This window comes from Canis lupus, chromosome 4 (assembly GCF_003254725.2).
Source record: "Canis lupus dingo isolate Sandy chromosome 4, ASM325472v2, whole genome shotgun sequence".
Taxonomy (NCBI): domain Eukaryota; kingdom Metazoa; phylum Chordata; class Mammalia; order Carnivora; family Canidae; genus Canis; species Canis lupus.
The window spans coordinates 25,029,220-25,052,378 of NC_064246.1; the positions used below are offsets into that span (position 1 = coordinate 25,029,220).

At 34.9% G+C, this 23,159-nt stretch overlaps 1 protein-coding gene and 1 non-coding gene across 14 annotated transcripts in view; one reads left to right on the forward strand and one right to left on the reverse strand.

The window, feature by feature from the left end:
• The window catches only part of ADK (adenosine kinase), a 506,333-nt gene that overhangs the window by 110,945 nt on the left and 372,229 nt on the right, over positions 1 to 23,159 (forward strand). The window lies entirely within an intron of this gene.
• On the reverse strand, positions 12,296 to 12,402 carry LOC112652069 (U6 spliceosomal RNA). Its single transcript, XR_003131221.1, has one exon. It is a non-coding gene; the product is annotated as a U6 spliceosomal RNA (small nuclear RNA).

A 23,159-nucleotide genomic window follows, 5' to 3' on the forward strand; every position in this document is an offset into this window, starting at 1 on the left:
AAGCAAGACAAATCCTACTCCATGTTTCCCCTCTGCCATTCCCCTAAAGGGAGCCACTTTTAACTAAGTCTGTTTTGAGTGCTTATTGTGGTTATCTCTACCTATAATAAGATTATATAATACTTCTTGATATATCTGCTTTGCTGTGGTCTTCTATGATTAGATGAATCTTCATCTCATACCATCTCAACCTTTTCTTCACCCTGTTTTGATCGCTTTCAGTTTCTAAACTGTTTATTTTACATCTTCAAATTATGTATTTCATGTTTTATTAACTGTTTCCTGTTTTCTGTCTCAGCTTCTTTTAATTTTAGCGTCATCAAAATTGGTTATACTAGGAACTTGGGGGATCCCTGGGTGGTGCAGCGGTTTGGCGCCTGCCTTTGGCCCAGGGTGCGATCCTGGAGACCCGGGATCGAATCCCACGTTGGCCTCCTGGTGCATGGAGCCTGCTTCTCCCTCTGCCTGTGTCTCTGCCTCTCTCTCTCTCTCTCTCTCTCTGTGACTATCATAAATAAAAAAAAATTTTTTTTTAGGAACTTGGTCATGTAGCCCCAAAGGGGCATCAGAATTTTTTAAATTAAAGTAATTGTTACATATGGGTAAAACAGATTGTCCTGCCCTTTTCTTGTTGGTAGTGAGCCCTCTTGCCCCAACAATAGACCCCATCAGCTAAAAACAGAAATAGAAAAGATTGCTTACTTAACTCATGCTCAAACTAAAATCCTTTGTTGGTTTATTTCTTATTGCATTCTTTTTTAGGCATTGATGGTGTTTGCAGTGACTGTAGTATTCCAGTCACCAGACCAGAAAAGCCCTGATAGCAATAGGATGCCTAGAAGACTACACCCTACATGTCCTATTCCCTGCCCCTGGTCATGGGCTGAACACATACCACCACCTCCCCCCATCATGACCTTTGCCTACTCTTTTGCATGTACCCCCTCGGCCTCGCCTCATAAAACTTTAGGTGTCCCTCTTGCCAGTGGAGAGGTCTCATGTTAAGGCTTGAGCCTGCCACTTCTCCTGGCTGCTGGTACCTGAAATAAATTTCTACCATTCTCTTTTCCAAACCCTTGTCTCTTGAGTTACTGACTTTTCTTGAAACAAGTTTATCCTTTGGCAAAAGTGTTGGCAAACCCAGCCAGGAGCTGTGCTTTGGATTTGACCAACCCTTTTAAGATTCCCAGGGATGGAGCAGTTAGCCATGGTGGCACTCTAGTACTAACCCATTCATTTCCTGAGTTAGTGGCTGTGGTAGATCATTCAGTAACACTCTCAGTTCTCTTAGAAACAGCCACTTTTAATATATTAGTTTAGTCCTTCTGATACTACTTCTGTCTAATATCGTTATTCAGCTTTCCTTGATGAGCCAATTTTAGATGTTCTCTGTTTACCTTTTTATGGCAATTTGGGATTCAGATCATATTACATACCTACTCTTGCTAAAGTTTGGGAAGTTATATAATAATTTTGGTTAAACCTATAAACAATCTTATTTATTATAATGACTATGTAGGTACTAAATAACATAAGGCATTATATTGCATTTATTTACTTAAATACATTTTTTTTTTTTTTGTCCTTTCTCCTATCCTGTATTATTTTGCCTTGCTTATTCGTTTGCTTACTTTTCTATGGGCTAAATTGCTAATTTCCCTCTCTGTTTCATCAGCTTTCTCAGGCACTGCTTATTAATTTTTTTGGAGTACTTAAATATAGGCCCCAAAAGCTTAATTAATATTTTTCTTTTGATTTCTTTCCCTCAATCCTCTGTTCTGTCAACTTCTTTCCCTCGATTCTGCTTCAGTCAGTTTTTGTTTTGTTTTTCACTCTCCACAGCTCTCTGATTACACTTTTCTTTTTGCTCTTTTGTTTGAAAAATTACTTTTTGTTTGTTTTTCCTCTTACTAGTTTATTACCTCATTTTGCTAAAGCATATCTTCCAGAGATTGCTTTAGGAAGAAAGAGTGGAAAATAAAACTTTTGAGTACTTGCAAGTGTATAAAATGTCTTTATTCTATCTCACATTAGATTGGTATTTCAACTAGGTATGGAATTGTAGATTGAAAATAATTTGTCCTTAAAAATTTGATGATGCTCCATTAGTAGCCAGTGATGTCCATGAGAAGACTGATGCACTGATTGCTGAGGTTTTATATGTGATTTTTTTTTCTCTTTGGAATTTCTTAGATAGGATTTTCTCTTTCCCTGGGTATTTTAAGAGATCTTTATGTAATATTTCTTAGAATAGCTCTTATTATTATTATTTTTTCACTCTGTTGAGCCTGTGATTGGCCCTTACAATCTGGAAACTTGAGTGTCCTTCCTGCCATTTTTGTTGTACATATTGGATAATTTCTACTTCACCATTTCTCTGTTCTTTTCTCCCTAGAACTGTGAATTCTTTTTATTCACCAGTTCCTACTTAATGAATACTTTGGGTTTTTCTAATTTTTCACTACCAAAGCTACTTAAACTTATAATCTTTTTGCATGGACTTTAAAAAATTGTGCCAGTGTATTTAAGTATTAAGTATATTTATTTACATGTGTTACAATGTAATAGGTGCAAATATGACATTTAATAGTTTTAAAAAGCTTTCTATTCTCTGAATATTGCCGAGATTGAAAGAATTTTTGTCTTACTGACCATTTGTAATATATTTTGCAAAGACTCCTTTTGTATTCATTCTGTAGACAAAGCTGTTTGGTCATTTTCTCCAGCATTCCTACCCTGATATTTGTCTTTCCAATTTTAGCATTCTAATGGGAGAGACATAGCATGAGAGAATCAATTCAAGGGTTAATGGGTCAAGAAAAAGATCTCTTTTCCTTTAGGCTAACAGTGATTGGCCTTAGTCATCTACTCCAAGCCTTTTTCCTGGTTTTGACATTTTTTAGACGGGCTTGTTCCCAGCCATATGGAGCATTGAGAGAAGACCTTGCTATAAGACACGAGATTTTAATCTTAAAATTGGAATTTGGCCTTCATCCTCTTTATCCTCTAAGACATGGAGAGAGTGGGTTCCCTTAAGGCAGAATAAAGAGGAGCTTTGAAGTTCTCCTACCTGAACTTCAAGTTCTGATACAAAGCTTCAAAGTTTAGAATTGCTTTTTCAAGCAAGTTTATTTCCAGTTTTTCATTTTACTTTGTCTTATTATTGGTTTGTTAGACTTCATGAAGTGAAGTTCATGTGGAACACATTAGACACTCATGATAAATGTAAATAGATAGTTTTATTCATTGAGTCTTCATTTACTCATCCATATTATTTTAATCTTTGGGGATATAGTGTGACACTATACTTGCTCTCATGGAACTTACAGTCCCAGGGATTGTTGTAGGAGTCTAATTGATAAAACATGTATTTTGTGCTTCTCAACAGTAGGATTGAATAATTCAAGAAAAATTTTGAATTCAGAGACAGGCTTTCTTTAAATGGAATGCTATGTTTGTTTCTGTTTTCATGAACACATTTATTAGCTTTTGATTTTTAAAACTAGAAGAGAGCAGAATGTTTTGGCAGAAAGACCTAATATGTGATCCTTACGAGTTCTTCAATTGTTGCAAAACATAAACATTCAATAAGGGGTTCAGCAAAGTAGATTAAATGTTATTTAAAACATATGTTTTAGTTGACCTCATGGCTGAATGGCCTGGTTCAGGAATCCATGAATTATCCCAAGGGTAATTCTTATATAGCAAAGTTTTTTGTTTTGTTTTTTGGTCTTTGTTTTTTCATGCTTAAATACTTGATTTCCACAAACACTGCATAGGGGAATTGAATAAGAAGTCAAAAAGTCATAAGAAAAAGAGAAACCTTGCAATTTTACTGCTTTTACGAGGAAGTAGAAAAATTTTTTTTTTTATTTTATTTATTCATGATAGACACAGAGAGAGAGAGAGGCAGAGACACAGGCAGAGGGAGAAGCAGGCTCCATGCAGGGAGCCCGACGTGGGACTCCATCCCAGTTCTCCAGGATCAGGCCCTGGGCTGAAGGTGGCGCTAAACCACTGAGCCACCGGGCTGCCCAGAAAACATTTTTAATGATAGGCTATGCTTCATCATGAAAATACAGTTGGGTTTTTTTAGACCTTCACAAATTTGACTTCATTGTCTTTAGTAGTGGATGTTAGTAAACTGAATGACAGGGAGAGAAAGAGTAAACTGAATCTCTAAAACTTCAGGTGATTGCGTTGTACAGTTTGGAGCATGGATTTTGTTGTTTTTAGACTTTCCTTGTGACATTTTAAGTACATAGTAAAATTGGACAATACCAATACCCCTGTACCCAATATCTTAACACTGCTATATTTGTTGAGGGTTTGAGTGTGGTGGGGGTGGGGAATAAAACATTACAGTACAGTTGAGGGCCTTCTGTCCACTCTGCAATCCCATTCTCCTCCACATTCCAGAGGTGACTGGTAGTTTTAGCTGTTTTTGGTGTTTTTAACTGTAATACTTTTCTTAGTGCTTAAACTATATGAATACATTCATCAACAATATGAGGGATTGATTTGCAGGTTCTAAAACATTGTGTAAGTGCTTTTTACTGTGTCTATCCTTCACATTGCTTGCTTATTGATTTATTGATTGATTTTTATTTTTTTTAAAGATTTATTTATTTATTTATGATAGAGAGGCAGAGACACAGGAAGAGGGAGAAGCAGGCTGCATGCCAGGAGCCTGACACAGGACTCGATCCCGGGACTCCAGGACCGTGCCCTGGGCCAAACTACTGAGCCACCCAGGGATACCGATTTATTTATTCATTTTTAAAGATTTTATTTATTTATTCATGAGAGACACAGAGAGAGAGAGGCAGAGACACAAGCAGAGGGAGAAGCAGGCTCCATGCAGGGAGCCAGATGTGGGACCGGATTCCGGACTCCAGGATCACGTCCTGAGGCAAAGGCAGAAACTCAACCACTGAGCCACCCAGGCGTCCCTGTGTTGCCTTTTTAATTGCAGTATAATATTCTTGAGATTTATATATGGTAGCATATTTATTTTTAACATAACTATTAACATGACTTCTTTTTTCCCATATAGTACTATATGACAATGCCAATTTATTCTGTTGAAGACTTATAAATGTTTCAGTATTAGGAACACTACTGTAATTAAAATTCTTGTATTTATCTCTATGTGCATATGTGAGTGATTTTCTAGGTTGTATTGTTCAATACAGTAGCCACTAACCAGATGTGGGTTTATAAATTTAAGTTAATTAAAATGTAATACAATTAATTTTGTTCCTTAGTTACACTAGCCATATTTGAAGTGCTCGATGGCCACATGTAACTAATAGCTAATGTATTATATATTACAGATAAAGGACATTTCTCTTACTCCAGAAAGCTCTGTGGGACAGTGCTGCCTTGGATTTATATGGGCCTGTGGCATTGTTGGTCACATACCTCTTACATTTTACTAAATTGCAAAATTGTGCTTGCCAACAGTATCTGAGCATTCACTTTCTCAATTGTCTTGCTAAGAATTAGTATATGTAAAAATTTTACTTTATTTCAGTTTTAGTAGATGTAAAATGTATTTCATTGTGGTTTTAACTTTAATATGCTCAACTCACATTTTAGAAATGTGAGTTGAGCATATCTTCCTGTGTTTATTTGCCTAAAGATTCCTGTTTTGTGATTGCCACTTATTATCTTTGGTAAATCTTTTTTTTCTGTAGGAATATTTTAAAGTTACTATTTGTAGATGTTCTTTATTTTTTATGCATACTAATTCTTTGATATCTGTGTTCTCTGTGTGACTTGTCTTTAATTTTGTGGTGTCTTCTGTTTCATACAAGTTTTACAATTTGATGTAATCAATTTATCAGTCTTTTCTCTTATGCTTTTATGCCTTAAGAAATACCTTCCTATCCCAAGTCAAAGAGTTTCCTATGTGTGCTCTATAGAGTTTGATCTTTTCATCCAATTGAATACAATTTTTGCATAGAGGCAGAGTTTGAGACTGAAGTTCTTTGTGCATGGATAACCAATTATCCTGCCATTTTTTGATCAGTCCACTGTGATTTGTTGAGTTTTCTCTATGTGTGTAAGTTAGTTTCTGGGCTCTAATTCTGTTTCATTGGTCTCTTTATCACTATGCCATTATTTCATTTGAATTTTCTTAAGATAAAAAGAACAGTCATGGCTAGGCCTCTGGCTCCCCCCCCCCCAAATGATTTAACTGATGATAAGCTGGAGGATTATAATTCATAATTCAAAATATTAGCAAATGATATTAGTACAACTAGCAGATGTGAACAAGAATATTTTTTTCTGTGATGGTAATTGAGGAAAGCTTGGCTTAACTTTGAAAGAATAAAAAAACCGTTACATATTTAATCCAGGGCTTTTTTTTTTTTTTTTTCTGTGTCTAAAGACAGAGGAATCTGTTCCTTTCCCTCAGTACCATCCTTCCCCGCTGCCAATTTACAGCATCCAATATGGACATCCTTGGAGACCATGTCTCCATCTCTCTTGCTGTTCTCTTTTGCCTTTCTCTCTGTCTTTGTTGTTTAGAAGCTGTTCAGTTGGCCCTCAGTTCTTCTTCAGGAGGAATCATTTTGTAAATAGGTATAATCTTGTGTGTTCCTTGAAGGAGATGAGTTCAGGGTGTTCCTATATCGCCTTCTTGGACTAGAACTGGATGATTACTTTTTGAAAAAAAAAAAAAAAAAAAGTGGTTTGGCCATAGTATGAAATGAAGAATTAAGGAAAAGCAGCATGAGCTTTATGAGTAGCAATTAGGAAAATGAGCTTTAAAGTCACACTGCCTGTCCAGTGATCTGTGAGCCTTGGTATGTGAATGGGATACTCATAGTAGTCACTTTAGAAAGTGCTTATGGAAAAAAAAAAAAGAAAGTGCTTATGATGACTGATGTTAAACACCAGTTACCTGGCAAAGACAACTGGACAGTTGTTGAAAGAGGCATGAGAGGAGAGTTAGGACAATGTATGTACAAGTGAATAAGAAAGAATTGGATTTGGAAAGATTTATCACTAGCAAAAGTGAAACAGTAAGTCTAATAGTGACCAGTACAGGACACTAGGTGGTGCCATTAGCCTAGACTGCTTATTTGATATGTCATGAGGCTGAATAGCCTCAGGGTAGAAAGACTGATAGGCATTCAGAAATTAAGATGTTAGTCTGGAATTGCTGATTTATTAAAGGTGTGAATTATATTATTAAATATATTTTGAAGTAATATAGTAATACAGTTTTTCATATTTTGTCCTTCAGTGATCATTTTGAAAAATTTCCTTTTTTAAAAGTTTGTCTTTCAGATAAACTGTATTTTAAAAGTACACATCAGGGCAGCCCCAGTGGCGCAGCGGTTTGGCACCGCCTGCAGCCTGGGGCCTGATCCTGGAGACCCAGGATTGAGTCCCACATCGGGCTCCCTGCATGGAGCCTGCTTCTCCCTCTGCCTGTGTCTCTGCCTCTCTCTCTGTGTCTCTCATGAATAAATTAATAAAATCTTTAAAAAAAAAAAAAAAGAATCAAAGATGTCTTTAGAAACTGCCTGAGAATACTGCAAGGTTCCCATCAGGAATGTTGTACTTAGTGGAGAGACTGCTGAAATAAGACAGGCACTGAACTGACCATCTTTATTTAAAAAAAAAAAAAAAATAGAAGTACACATCAGGGCAGCCCTGATGGTGCAGTGGTTTGGCACCGCCTGCAGCCTGGGGTGTGATCCTGGAGACCTGGGATCGAGTCCCACATCGGGCTCCTTGTGTGGAGCCTGCCTCTCCCTCTGCCTGTGTCTCTGCCTTTCTCTGTGTGTCTATGAATAAATAAATAAAATCTTAAAGAAAAAAAAGTACACATCAATTTGTTTCCAATTTAAAAATAAAGATTATATATAAAAACCTATTTCTCTTTAGAACTCTTTTAAAACAAGATAACTGAAGTTTCCATATTGAAATGATGTGTAGTCAGAAAGAGCTTAGTCTTTTTTTTTTTTTTTTTTAAGATTTTATTTATTTATTCATGAGAGACAGAGAGAGAGGCAGAGACACACAGGCAGAGAGAGAAGCAGGCTCCATGCAGGGAGCCCGATGCGGGATTCAATCCTGGGACTCTAGGATTATGTCCTGGGCCGAAGGCAGGCGGCAAACCGCTGAGCCACCCAGGGATCCCCAGAACTTAGTGTTTTATTAAGCTGCATGCGCTTTATTTCAGGTCTGTGTGCAACTCCATTAAACTTTTTGAAATACTAAAAATAGTTCCTTGATTTCTGTTAATTTTTTTTAGGTTGCAGATTGAGAATAATTAAGTACATCATTTGATTTTTGCAGATGGTTTACACCGTTAAGTTTTTATTGATAGGTACATTGAACAAGTGACAGAAATCCTCCAATTCAGACTGGCTTAAGCAAATGGAAATTTATTGGGTTACATAATTTAAAAGATCGTGGTATGGCCAATTTCAGGTGAAGCTTGATCTAGTGGCTCAAATAATGTTTTTGGACCTTCTTCAACTGTTCCTCTGTTTATCTTGGTATTGGCTCCTTTTCCAAGTAGGCTCTCATCTCCTGGAGGTAGGGTAGCTGCCAGCAGCTATCAGTTTACATCCTTTTCACTTTTTTGCATCTGTTCTAGTGGCTCCAAGAAAAGTTATGGTATTAGATCATATTAGGTCTGTTTAGCTTGGCTTGAGGTACATACCTACTTCTGTAGTTGGAGATAGAATTAGCAATGCTGGAAATATATGGATTAAGCAAGTTGGAGAGAAAAAAATCTCTTAACACAAGAGGAAAAAAAAGAGTGTTGGAGAAATGGTTCCCCAAAAAGCAAATTTGGAGTCTTGTTTTGGGAATAAAGAATAGTTGTGAAATGACAGTCATTTATGTAAGAAAGTTATCTTAAAACTGTTTTCACTTTTTAAATTTCATTCTTTAAAATTTGTCTTTACTTTGGTCCCATTCCTGCTATTTATTAGTTATGTGACTTTTCAGGCTCCATTTCATTATTGGCAAATTGTGGTTATAGTTATTTTGGTGATGAGATAAGATAATGTATCTGAAATACCTTTCCTAGTGCCTGGCATATATTAGATATTATAGAAATGTTAATTTACCTCTGAGTATGACTATAAGCCAGATACTTGGGTTTTATCAACAGTGCTGTTTTATATTTGTCTATAATCTGTCAATATTTCAAATGTAGTAGCTATTATGATAATTTTTAAAAATTACTAATTTATTTTTTTTTAAGATTTATTTATTTACTTATGATATTGAGAGAGAGAGAGGGGGCAGAGACACAGGCAGAGGGAGAAGCAGACTCCATGCCAGGAACCCGACGTAGGACTCCGTCCCGGGACTCCAGGACTGTGCCCTGAGCCAAAGGCAGGCGCTAAACCGCTGAGCCACCCAGGGATCCCCCTTAAAAATTACTAATTTATAGATTACTATTATCACAGCTTAATATGACAGTTGAAAGATACTGTCCTATTCATGCCTTATTTAAATTTTTATACTTGTACTGAACGTGTAGATTTCATTCATACAGTATTTTGTAATTAATCTATTTTGGGAAATATAAATTTCTTTAACGACAGCAATAAATATCGTAAAATTATGATAAATGGTTTTATTGTTTAGACAAATAATATAAACGGCTTCGTGTGTTTGAGGAATAGAAGGAAGTTGGCAGTAAGAGAGAAAGATGAATGATTAAATATTGTTTGAACTTGTTTTTTAATTAAAGTGCTTAATTGCTGTGTATAATATTCAGAAGTGTGATTTTAAATGTAACATTAATTTTTCAATTATCATTTATCTTTATTAGAAAATATTACTTATATTTATCATAATTTTTTTCACCAACTATAAGGCTTTTATAATCCATTTATGTTAACTGGTGTGTACTCTCAAGAATAGAACCCTTATAATGGTTTTTAAACTATTTGAACATTAGATATTTGGTAACCCACATTTCCAATAACTAGCAATATACATGAAACTCTTGATAATGATGGAATAGAACTATTAATTTTCCTTATAAAATAACATAGTGATACATCATTATTTGACTTATTGCATATTTGAATGTGGTTAGCTACAAGTTATGTTACACTGGTATCTTTTATTCATAGTTGACAAATATAAACGTGGAATGTAAAAAAGTTTTTTTTTTTATCAGATTTCATCATATAAAATATTATACACAAAATAAAGCCATATCAGACCAAAGGATGTTGTAAACAGCTGTGGCCCTGTCATTTTATTATTGGTTATTGTGTTTCTTATTCTGTACTATGTTTGCTTGTGTTTTAATTGCAATTTATTTTTAAGAATATTGTATTTGTGTGAAAGCAGTAGGGATACACAGTGCTAATAAGGAGAAGAGGTATCAATCTGATGGTTATTAAAAGTAGAGAATTTTTAAAAAAAATCACAAATGATGAAAAATTGGTTTATGCAACAACAGGAATTATTTTGAAGACAAAGCCAATGTGTAAAGTAGTTGCCATTGCTGCAGAAGTATTGCTTAATGTTATATCTATTGGTATTTACCATATGAGAAATTAAAAAAGGGGCACCTGCCTGGATCTGTTGTAGTGACTCGTGATCTTAGAGTTGCACATTCCAAACCCATGTTGGGTATAGTTACAGAGTTTAGTTTAAAAAAATTATTTTAATTAAAAGTTTTATTTTTTTAATTAAAAGTTTTAATGGAGACATTTGAAAATATTAATACATTTAAAGGTAATTGTCATAAACCCATTATTAACATGAGTAGCATAAGTAAAATAGGTTTGTGAAAAATACCTGTATTTTCCAAAACCAAAAATATTGTAAAAAGACTGGTATTTTTTTACATTTTTCCAAATCTCTTTACTGTTAATGTAATAGAAGGCAGGTGGAGTCTCATCTGCTTCTGCATTCAATCTGTTGCAATATACTGATTGAAATATAGGATGTAGGGCAGCCCTGGTGGCACAGCAGTTTAGTGCCGCCTGCAGCCGGGGGTGTGATCCTGGAGACCCGGGATTGAGTCCTGCGTGGGGCTCCCTGCATGGAGCCTGCTTCTCCCTCTGCCTGTGTCTCTGCCTCTCTCTCTCTCTCTCTGTGTCTCTTTGAATAAATAAATAAAATCTTTGGAAAAAAAATATACGATGTAAATATGCATGTTGAAATATTGATATTGATTAAAATATATGAATGAAATATTACCTCACACAGATACTTAGAGTATAGCAGGTATAGCTAGTAAGAGGACAGTAGAAGTTTGGAGAACAAATTTAATCTCTGAAAACTCGCTTATTAATACTCTAGATATGTTACCTTAAATGTTTTTCAAAACAGAACAAGACAAAAATACACCAGCATCCATTCCATTAGGCACTAGAATGATGTTTTGTTATGTACCCTCTGGAAAACTTCACTGGACAGTTAGTTGTACAAAAATAACATTGAAAAAGGACAGAGTTTTAATCTGTGAATACCCTGTAAGAATTTTAGAGATCCATGTGATTCTTGGATCAGGCTTTGAGAACTGCTGGTCTATGCAATTGAAAGTAATCAGTAACAAATATTGATAGAAATTCTTTTGAATTTACAGCAGAGTCTGAGTATCATTGTGTGTCATGAATTATAATTATAGAGTCTGTTGACTCTATGTTAAAAATTCGAGTGTTTGAGAGTTCTAAAGTCTAAAGCAGCATATAGATGCTGATGATCAAATTTGCCACAGCCAGAGATAGTTCTTTGGGGTTAAGGTCCTTCAAATCCATGTGAGAACCAAGTAAGTGGCAGGGCAGCAATTTTGGATAGCATCACTGCTAAAATTTTCTTATGACACTTGTGCAGAGATCATCAAGAAGAGAGAAATTATCTCTCATAACCAATTTTTAGCCTAATCAAAGCTGTAATATTTTGGAGAAAGAAGCCTGGTAGAATGTGTGTGCCATCAAGTTAGGGGTAGAGGATAACTCTGTAATCTTCTGTCTAACAGAACTATATATAGGGACTGGTTATGTTAGATTAAGGAACTGATGTGACTTAGCCTACTTATAAATAGGGATTCTTTCTATATTTAGAAGTTTTCTTAGTATACCATATATTCACCCTGATATCAAGTTGTGGGCTTTTTGGATACTTCCACATGGACAATTGTTAATGTGAAGCATGGAGACAGTATCTTGTAGTAATTATCATTTCTTATGTTGGAAATTTTAGGTCTAATTCTACTGATCATGTACTTTAGCCATTTACATTTTCCTTTTCTTTTTTTTTTAAAAGATTTTATTTATTCATGAGAGACAACAAAAATATGGAATGCTTCACGAATTTGCATGTCATCCTTGTGCAGGGGCCATGCTTATCTTCTCTGTATCATTCCAGTTTTAGTATATGTGCTGCCAAAGTGAGCAGTAGCCATTTAAATTTTCCTGCTCAGAAACTAAAAGCATTTGTTTTACACCTTAATTCAGGTTTATTTTAAGGCAGTTTTGTTTTAAATATATCATTTGTTTATCTAATAATTGTGGTTATTTGATATGACAAAACCACTTGGTATTGTCATATTTAGCTTCATCTTCTCTTTGTTAAGTCCTGCAAACAAATACTTATTTCTTCTGAGTAGAAACCAACCAACACTGCAAATCCATTGATACTACATTATTTGGAGAGATTTAACATGTAGGGAAAGCTTAATTATTCATACTATACTCATGTTATGATGTGTAAATGATTTGTTTACTGTCTTTAATGTGACTCAGTCAAAATCTGTGTAGGTAATTTGCATAAAGGGGAAGTATTGCTAATATCTTTTGCATTACTGAATGTTACATATAAAATTAATTTTCCTTATAAGGGATGTGATCTATTTTTCATTCTTTATTTCTGTTTCTTCAGTTTCTATGAAAATATAGATTTATCTTTTTTTTTTTTTTTTAAAGATTTTATTTATTTATTCATGATAGACACAGAGAGAGAGAGAGGCAGAGACACAGGCAGAGGGAGAAGCAGGCTCCATGCACTGGGAGCCCGATGTGGGATTCGATCCCGGGTCTCCAGGATCGCGCCCTGGGCCAAAGGCAGGTGCCAAACCGCTGTGCCACCCAGGGATCCCAGATTTATCTTTTTAATATAAGAGGAGTAGAACAAATGATGGGAAACATTACTAATTACTGGCACGATCTGAAAGTGTTTGCTTATCAACTCTACATCTCAAGCATTTTCATAATTCTCTAATAGTAAACAACAATAAATAGATTAGGTAAGAGGAAAGGTGATGATCCTGACATTGAAATTTTGAGTATAACTCTTACCTCTTGGAAGAGTACTCTTATTCATGTTTCAATGACACTGGTCTTTATCTTGTTATTTCAATAGGTACTCATTCCTACCTTGAGACTTTTGCATATATTGTCTATTCTTTTTGGAATGCTTTTCCTTATTGGTTCTTTTGGACTTCTTTTAGTTAGTTCAAATGACACTTCTCATAGAATTTAAATATGAAATGACTTTGTTTTCTTGTTTATTATCCGACTCCTCTAAGTACAATGTAGAAGCTCCTTAATGGCAGGAGCTTTGTCCTATTGACTTCTATATCCAGCTCCTAAGAAGCAGTTGGCACACAGTAGGAACTTAAATGTTATCATATGAAGGAGGATTGTATTTAAATGCAATGTATCATGAAACCATTAAAAATATGCCTTATTTTCTAATTCTGATTATAATTTAAAAGGTAATATTATAAATGCTTAGTTTTATAACCCTCAAATAGTGATATCTTACTACTTATCGTGATGGATGAATTATAATACATTCTGTGTTTAATTCCAGTTTAGTTTGGTGGAAGTTTACTACTTGGTTTGCTGTTAGATCATTTTGGCAGTATTCCTATTTAATTATTTCATTTACAGTCTTAGCAATTGATAAATAAATTGAGGTCCTGTGCTTGGAGTGGGACTTCTACCTACATCCAGATTCAGTATGTCCGTGATTTATAGTAACACCTCTTGTGAGGTCTTTATAGTGCACATACTTGGCTACATATGTTTGGGCTTTTGCCTTAAGAAAGTTCAGTGGTATAATCAGAAGAAGTAGAAAAGAGTAGAAGTAGAAAGTACAAAAGAGGAGAGGATTTTTAGAATGGATAAAACATGTTCCTAAGTAGACATAGAGCATATGGACATAGAGTTGTGCAGCTCAGATCCTCCCTCAAGGAGGAATTGCAGCCTGGCTGTGGGGAGAAAAGAATTCAGAAAGGTTTCATCTGTCAGCTCCTTCATAGTTTGCCTCTCTTGCTGGAAGCCTCCCTTGCCTAAGTAAACCCCAGCCTTCCCAGGGCAGCTCCCATCCTGCAACTGATCAAAATGGAGGTATAAGGTCCCAGCTATTTTGTTCACACCTGAGATAACTAATACATTTCTAGAGATCCCTGCCAGGTTGCCTGAGGTTTTGTGAGGTTTGTACTGTAATCTGACTTCTGTTTTACAGTCCTGCTTCCCCCCCTTCTTTTTATAGGGGCTGATCCCTAATAAACATCTTGCACCCAAAACTACTGCAATGTCTGCTTTTAGAGAATCCAGATTGTAATAGGGAGGTTTTTATAAATCTTTTGTAAAATTTTATACAATTTTTTTCCCTTGTGAATGTGCATTATTCTGAAAAGGTCTGTAGCTTTCACAATAATTCTTAAGGATAGATTGAAAATGACAGGTCTTTCTCACCAAAGACTTAAGAAGGAAAGGCTTTTGATTTTTTTGGATTTAGGGTCAAACATTGTAAACCTTTGCTTTTGGTCAGCATTCAAGCCAAAGCTCTGTTGATATGGGAGCATTCTCCAATGACACAGCAATTAACTTCCTGGCAAAGGCCTCTGGCGCTGGTTATAATATGCTGCTGTGATGACTCTTGGAAGCTTGGAGAAGTGATGGCCTGTATGAAATGAAGTAAAGATGTCAGGGCTGTCTGGCAGATAGTAGAGCAAGGAATCAAAAGGCTCAGAGAAATGAGCATGCTAGAATGGATCTACTGTATTAAGACCAGAAAGACATTTTGTTTGTCAATAATGCAATAATGCAATAAGGAAATGTAGAGTGAAGGGAGCCACCAGCATCATAGAGAGAAGCCTCAAGAGTGGCGGTTTATTTTAGAGGGAAGCTGATAGTGGAAGATGCCTTTAGAAAACTGGAGTCTAATAGCAAAGGGGATGAATGGATCCTGGAGTAGTAAAGGCTAGGGAGCAGCTCTTAACTGTCAAGTGAGGATGATGCAGTAGTTATCTGTTCTTGCTGTACAGATTGCTATGAATTTAGCAGCTTAACAGCAATTATAATCTCAAGAGTTGTGTCAGAAGTTAGTACCATGTGCTTTAACTCTGCTGGTTCTCTGCTTGAGGTTTCATAGGCTGAAATCAAAATGTTGGCAGGATTACATTCCTCTCTGAGGGTTCTAAAGATGAATGCTTCCACACTCATTCAAATTGTTGGCCAAATTCAGTTATTTGGAATTGTAGGACTGAGGCCCCATTTGTTTGCTTGCTTGCAACTCATGGGTCTTTTATCTCTTTAATCTCTGCTGTATCTGTAGTTAACGTGTGTGTTTCTAAATTGATGTTTTACCTTTACTTCCTATTTGATTGATTTTTGTTCTTTCTTTCCTTTACAGTCTTTGAGTTAAATCTGTTGTTCTTCTAAAATCTTAATATGAACACTTAGCTTACACGTTTACAGCTTTAGGTTCTCTTTTCTGAGATTTGCAATGAAAGCTATACATTTTTCTCAAAACACCTGTTTTATATCATCCAGATTTTGCAAGAGTGTTTTATCATTCATTTCTAAGTATTTTAAATTTCTCTTAAGATTTCTTTTTGGCCTGTTGATTATTTGGGAATTGTTTGAAAATTTGAAGTAAGGACTTTTAAAAGGATGTCTTTTTAAAATTGCACATCATTGTAGTTAGAGAACAGGTTCCATGTGATAATCTGCTTTTAAAAATTCTGGAAATTTGTCTTATATCCCATTACATTGATTATTTTTGAAATGTTCTGTGTGTTCTTGATAAGAATAGGCACTCTCTAATTGTTAGATGAGGAATTCCATATATTTAATTAGGTCATTATATATGATCCTCTCATGATCTGGCTTTTTTTTTTTTTAATTTTTATTTATTTATGATAGTCACACACAGAGAGAGAGGCAGAGAGAGAAGCAGGCTCCATGCACTGGGAGCCCGACGTGGGATTCGATCCCGGGTCTCCAGGATTGCGCCCTGGGCCAAAGGCAGGCGCCAAACCGCTGCGCCACCCAGGGATCCCTGATCTGGCTTTTAAATTGTTATTTCTTGCATACAATTTTTGTTTATATCCTTGACTGGTCAATAATAAAAAGATGTGTGTAGAAACCTACTGGGATGCTAGATTTGTCAATTTCTTTTTAAGATTTTTAAATTTTTGCTTAATATATTTGAGACTTTTATTAAGTGCATATACTTTTAGAATTACTATGTCTCCCTAGTATACTGAACTTTTTAAAAAAAATCGTTATGTAATATTCCTTTCTTTTTTTTTTTTAAAGATTTTATTTATTTATTCATGACAGACACAGGGAGAGAGAGAGTGAGAGGCAGAGACACAGGCAGAGAGAGAAGCAGGCTCCATACAGTGAACCCGACATGGCACTTGATCCCAGGTCTCCAGGATCACGCCCTGGGCTCAAGGCGGCGCTAAACCACTGAGCCACCAGGGCTGCCCTATTCCTTTCTATTTTAATTGGTAGTAATTACAGTTCAACTTCTTTCTTTTCTTTAACATTCGACCAGTATGTCCTTTTATCTTCTTTCACTTTAGAACATTAGGTGTCGGGGATCCCTGGGTGGCCCAGTGGTTTAGTGCCTGCCTTCTGCCCAGGGCATGATCCTGGAGTCTCGGGATTGAGTCCCACATCAGGCTCCCTGCATGGAGCCTGCTTCTCCCTCTACCTATGTCTCTGTGCCCACCCCCCATGTCTCTCATGAATAAATAAACAAAATCTTAAAAAAAAAAAAAAAACTTTCTACAAGGTTATAATTTGGATTTTTCTCTGATAATTTTATTTTTGTTATATAATAGAATGTATTATTTATTTAAAGACTTCTTTTTTTTAATTATTTATTTATTTATGATAGTCACAGAGAGAGAGAGAGGCAGAGACACAGGCAGAGGGAGAAGCAGGCTCCATGCACTGGGAGCCCGACGCGGGATTCGATCCCAGGTCTCCAGGATCGCGCCCTGGGCCAAAGGCAGGCGCCAAACCGCTGCGCCACCCAGGGATCCCTATTTAAAGACTTCTGAATTTGGTTTTTACTCTTAATTATTTGATCCATCCTATAGTTTATTTTCATACACAGTATGGGGTATGGATCCTATTTTATTTTATTATAAAGATTTTATTTTTTATTTTTTTATTATTTTTTTTAAAGATTTTATTTATTTATTCATGAGAGAGAGAGAGAGAGAAAGAGAGAGGCAGAGACACAGGGAGAGGGAGAAGCAGGCTCCATGCAAGGAGCCCGATACGGGACTCGATCTGGCGTCTCCAGGATCAGGCCCTGGGCTGAAGGCAGCGCTAAACCACTGAGCCACTGGGGCTGCCCTTAAAGATTTTATTTTTAAGTAATTTCTACATCCAATGTGGGGCTTGAACTTCCACCTAGAGATGAAAAGTTGCATGTTCTACCAACTGAGGCAGCCAGAAGACCCCTGTTTTATTTTTTATAGTAGGTTATTTGGTTGTTCCAGACTGTTTATTGACTACTCCATCTCTTTCTCATTATTTTGAGATACCACTTTAATTATATGTTACTGTCATATCTCAATTTACATGTTTATTATTGCTTGTTTTGGATTTTTTCTCCTGTTCCATGGATATGGCTTATTATTGTGTGACAGTTTAATTATTGAAACATCATGAAAGTTTTGTTTTCAATTGGGCTATTGTCCCGTATTTCATTATTTTTTTTTAGAGCTTCCTAGTTTATTGTTACTTATTTTTCAGCATTTTATCATGTATACCACTCATCCCACAAAAACAAACAAAACCTATTTCTATTCTTCTTGATAGGATTATTATATTAAAATTAGAAATTAAGTGAAAGTAAATTGATGTATTAATACCGAGTCTTCCTAAAGAAGAGCATGATTTGTACTTTTATTACTTCAAATATTCTGTTAATGCCTTCAGGAGTGTTTTAAGTATATTTTCTTATAGGTATTATATATTTTTAAAGTTTTGTGAATCAAGATCTTTTAAAAGTGATTTTGGTTTATATAAATGCAATTTCCTGACTCTATGCATTATTTTTCTTACTCATGTACTTTACCACCTTTTACTGTTTGTAAAATTTCTGTTAAATTTTTCTGAAAAAATTTTAAGCTCTGCAATAATAACAGTTTTAAGTAGTAATAGATTTATTTCCTGATTCTTAATATTTATTCCTCTAGTTTCCTTCATTTTGTTTAATGGCATTGGCTGGTATTCTAGTGTGATGCTAAATGGTAGTGGTGATAATGGAGTTTCTTGTCTTAGTTCTCACTTGGCAAATCAGTAGTAGAATTGTGCCTTTCATAGTACTCCCCTCATCTTCAAAAAGTGTATCTTGTGGGCTCTTTTTAGTGAGTTTCTATCACTGGACTCTCACAGTGTACACTTATGGTTGTCCTATACCATCATTGATTATCCCATCTTTTCCTCATTAATTTGTAATACTTCCTGATATGTCCCAAATATTACTGAAAATAAAGTGCAATTTTCATTTTCCTTGATTTTTCATGATTTTCAGTAGGAAGAAAGTGTCCCATGAACATTAAATGTTCTTGTCAGAAATTTCAAACTGAAAATTGGAAGCATCCTGATTTGAACTACAACTCCTTTTTTTTTTTCCTTTGTGTAGAACTGAAATATTTTGAGTTGCTCAGATTTGAGTGATCTTACTATTATTGCTTAGGGTCTTGGCTATTGTAAAACCAACTTACCTAAAGCAGTTTTTTTTTGGGGGGGGGGTGCTAAGCTATTTTAAGTCTCAGTAGTTAATTTCATTTTTATTTTTTGTCAAAATTGTGTTTGTATTTTCAAGACAATGCTCTATTATTTTCTAGCTTTCAGTGTTGCTGTGGTGAGATCTGATGCCCTTCTGATTCTTTATCCTTTGTTTGAAACATTTGTTTTATTCTACAAAAGCCAAAGCCTTTTAGGCTCTTTGTCCTGATAATGTCTTTGTAGGGGTCTCTTTTCATCCATTTTGCTGGACACATTGGTGATGGATTCTTTTGACATGGATCATGTCCATTAGTTCTGAGAAATTTTCTTGAATCACTTGATTTCTTCCTATTTTCTTCTCTCTCTCACTCTTTGTTTTTTGAACTTCAGTTATTTGGTCATTGGACATCTTGGATTGGTCCTCTAAATTACTTTTCTAATTTTACTTTGGTTTTTGAGAAATACACTGTCATTTTTATTTCAATGGTTTAATAATGTTTTGTTTTGTTGTGCCTTTTAGTAGCATCTGTTCTTGTCTCATCTCATGGATGCAATATTTCTTGTCATTTCTCTGAGGGTATTAGTAATAAGATAAAATTTTTCTCAAGCTTCTTTCCCATTGTATATCTCTCTTTCCTCCATGTTGTCATTTTTAATTTTTGTTTATTTTGGCCTTCATCTTTCACAGTAGAGATTTTAAATATCTGGTGATATTTGTCTCTTTGCTTATTTTTAAGAGTGGCAAATTGAGGGCTGCCCAGGTGGCTCAGCGGTTCAGCGCTGCCTTCAGCCCAGGGTGTGATCCTGGAGCCCCGGGATTGAGTTCCACGTCGGGCTCCCTGCATGGAGCCTGTTTCTCCCTCTGCCTGTCTTTGCCTCTCTCTGTCTCTGTGTCTGTCACGAAAAAATAAATAAGTAAATAATAAAAAAAAAAAAAGAGAGAGAGAGAAATTGAAAGACAGTAAATGTACTGTGGGTGTGTAGGAGTTGCAAACTCCTGGGCTTGAAATGATCTGACTGGGCTGTTTTGTAGCAGAATTCCATGTTGATACCAGTAGGTGGTTTCTTAAACTAGTTTGGTTATAGAAAGGTTCCTTTCATAACTGCCACTGGAATCAAAAAAGAAAAATATTAGAAGATTCCAAAGATTTGTGTGTCAGCTTTCAGTTTATTCTCATATTTTCAGTATATTTTTTGCCTTCTTTTTATCCTCTCCAGAAAATGGACCTCCAATCTTTTGCCTGGATATGAAAGAGGGTATTTGCTTTGATGTGCTGAGTAGAGAATGGATTCTGGAAGTCTATTTCCATCTTAGAGTGTTATGTCCTGCCTTCACTCCCATTCCCAGAGATTCTTAATGCCAATCAGTGCCTTTTTAGGGGTATGACAGCATAAATTTGATTGCTGCCCAATTTTCTTCTGCCTTTCTCCATTTCTGTTTATCATTCAGCTTTCTTGGGTGTGTTGAGTTAATCATTGTTCTTCACTCTGCTTTACAGTATCCAGATTTTTGTCACCATTGTTTCCATTTTGTCTTTGAGAATAGTTTTAGTGGGGTTCAGGAAGAATCAGAAGTTTGTGTATGTATTTAATATCTTGGTTTTTACTTAAAGTGTGACATATTTTAAATTATTGCTTTTATCTTATTTTGTCTTTCTTAATTTAGATAGAAAATTATTGCATTACATAATAGTTTTCTAGTAAGTTATTCAGTTGATCAAAATTGAAATATTAATGGTTACAAACAGAGTTGGCCACATTGGCATATGTAATATTCATTCAAAACATGTAAAGGAAATAATGACTCTTGTGTATTACTATATGCAATGTATGAAAATAACATTGATTTGATTCTTCATTTTTGATACAGTTAATTTGATACTTTAGCTTTTATCACTTACCATATATACCAATGTGCTTTTTTTTTTTTTCTTTTTAACCAATGTGCTTTAATGGAAGCTGGGTTCTTCTTTACCTTCAGGGGCTGAATTTGAATTAATCTAAACCAATCATGGTAATTTAATTCCCTTTGTTAGTGATTGATTTAGTAAAAAGTGGCCAGCAACACTTTAAGTTTAATGAAAAAGTTTTCCTTACTATTTTTTTTTTTTGTTCTTAGATACAAAGAAGGGGCAGTCTTTCTTAACTTTGGATATTAGATAAAGTGATACTTGCAACAATTATAGCTAGTTTTGAACCATTAGGGGACAAAGGTCATCACATTAAGGGTGGCACAGGGAAAACATGGATAAAACCTACGCCTCTACTGATGTGTTGTAAATTAATCCCAGAACTATTGTAGCCCTGGATGTTTTGTTATATGCGGTAATAATTCTTCTGATTGTCTTTAAAAAAAAAAAAACAAAACATCAAAGTAAAATGTTACTTGTATCTAGCTAAAAAAATTCCTAACTAAATAAATGTTTTCAAGTTCAAATTACATAAATATTAGCTCAAAACTGCAGTTTTCTGAAAAGTTAGTAATTATTGTTTTTTATTAAAATGAGCCGAATTAGATATTTATATCATGTTCTTTGATTACTGTTGTCTTTGTCCATAACTTTTGTGGATCTGACATCTTAGCTGTTTGGTAAAACTTGTAATTTTAATCTTTTGTTTTGGTATGATTCAGGTTGACCTGACATTTTAATAAGTCTGGCTCTTAGGACTGATTAAAGAAACATCGTATTTGTTAAAATATGTACATTTTCTTCATGAAATTGGTTTTTCTTTTTATCTGTGATGCGTCTTGTCAAAACTTTGAAGCATATGTTTTTGATACTGGCATTACATTTTTTAATTAATATTTTAGATGCAAAAGGTGACAGTTTAAAAGATTGTTTTGTTAGTGGCTTATCCTTAAAAGCAAGTGGCATTTGGTTTTATTTTACAATAGAATTTAATCTTATATGTTTTTTGTTAAAGTAATGTTAACCAAAAAATCTCTTATTGAACTATTTGTGGTGAGCTTTTTAAGGATGTTTAAGATTTCACATGGAGTTTAACTGATCACAGATGAAGTTGTAAATTAATACCTCATGAGTGTATTTGACTTCAGGGCATTGTTTGTGAATCAAAACTGCTTTGTTCCTGTAAACTGTGAAAGAGGTTTAAGCATATGGATTAAAATTGCATGGTGATTCCAATGTACTTATGAAAAGACACTCTAGTTGGATCATTTAAAATGTACTAAAATATTATCAGTGGCTATAAATTGCAATAATTCCCTTAAGCTTTTAAGGATTGCAAGATTTAGTTTTATTCCTTTATTGGATTTAACCACGTTAATAAGAAATTGTTTTGTTGCTTTTAAACTGTACATAGCAATAAGAGTAATCATTGATGTATGATGATAATAAACTAAAGTTTCCCAGATAACATATATTTTTATGTGTTCACGACTATCAAATATATACATGATATTTTTTTCTTGTTTTCACTTAAGTCATTCTCTTAACAGACCCTATAGAGTGACTGATTGTTCATTGATATCTTCTATATGTTTATTAAATAAGTGTTTAGTGTCAAGTCAGATTTTTGTTGTTGTTATTTTTATTTTACAATGTATGAAAGTCACCTCATGTAGAATGTACTCTCTGGCCATGACAAACTGAGGTTTCTATTGACAAAATACCAGAAAAATAGAGAAATCTCGTTCCAGAAGACAGTGGTAAACTAGAGAAAGCAGAAGCAAACTTTAATTAATTTCTTAAGTCAGTGAGACAGGTGCTAGTTAGTGTTAGGTCATGCTTAAAGAAAGGTTTTTGGGAAGCATTTTGAGTGTCATCGTTTTAGACCCCTTCACATTCTTTGAAAACTTTGGTAACTGTTTTCTTCTATCTTCTTAGTTCTCATGTGGATGGTATTTCCAGCACCAGTTATCACACTTCCTTAAATTCCTCTATTATAACTGCCTTTATCTCCATTCCACTTGAGCAACCCACTTTCCACATTCTGAACGTAGTCCATGCCCTGACTGTTTAAAAAAAATTTTTTGTACCAGCTTTCTGTTTAGCTCCTTTGTGTTTTTCCTTTGTATTCTCTTTATTTAGCCTGAATGGCATGGTTGGTTGTTTCAACTACATTTTGTCATTGCCTTCAGTTCTCTCTCCCTTTTGACCTTGCCAGTTTCTAAACGTGGGTCAGTTTAATTGCATACCTTGC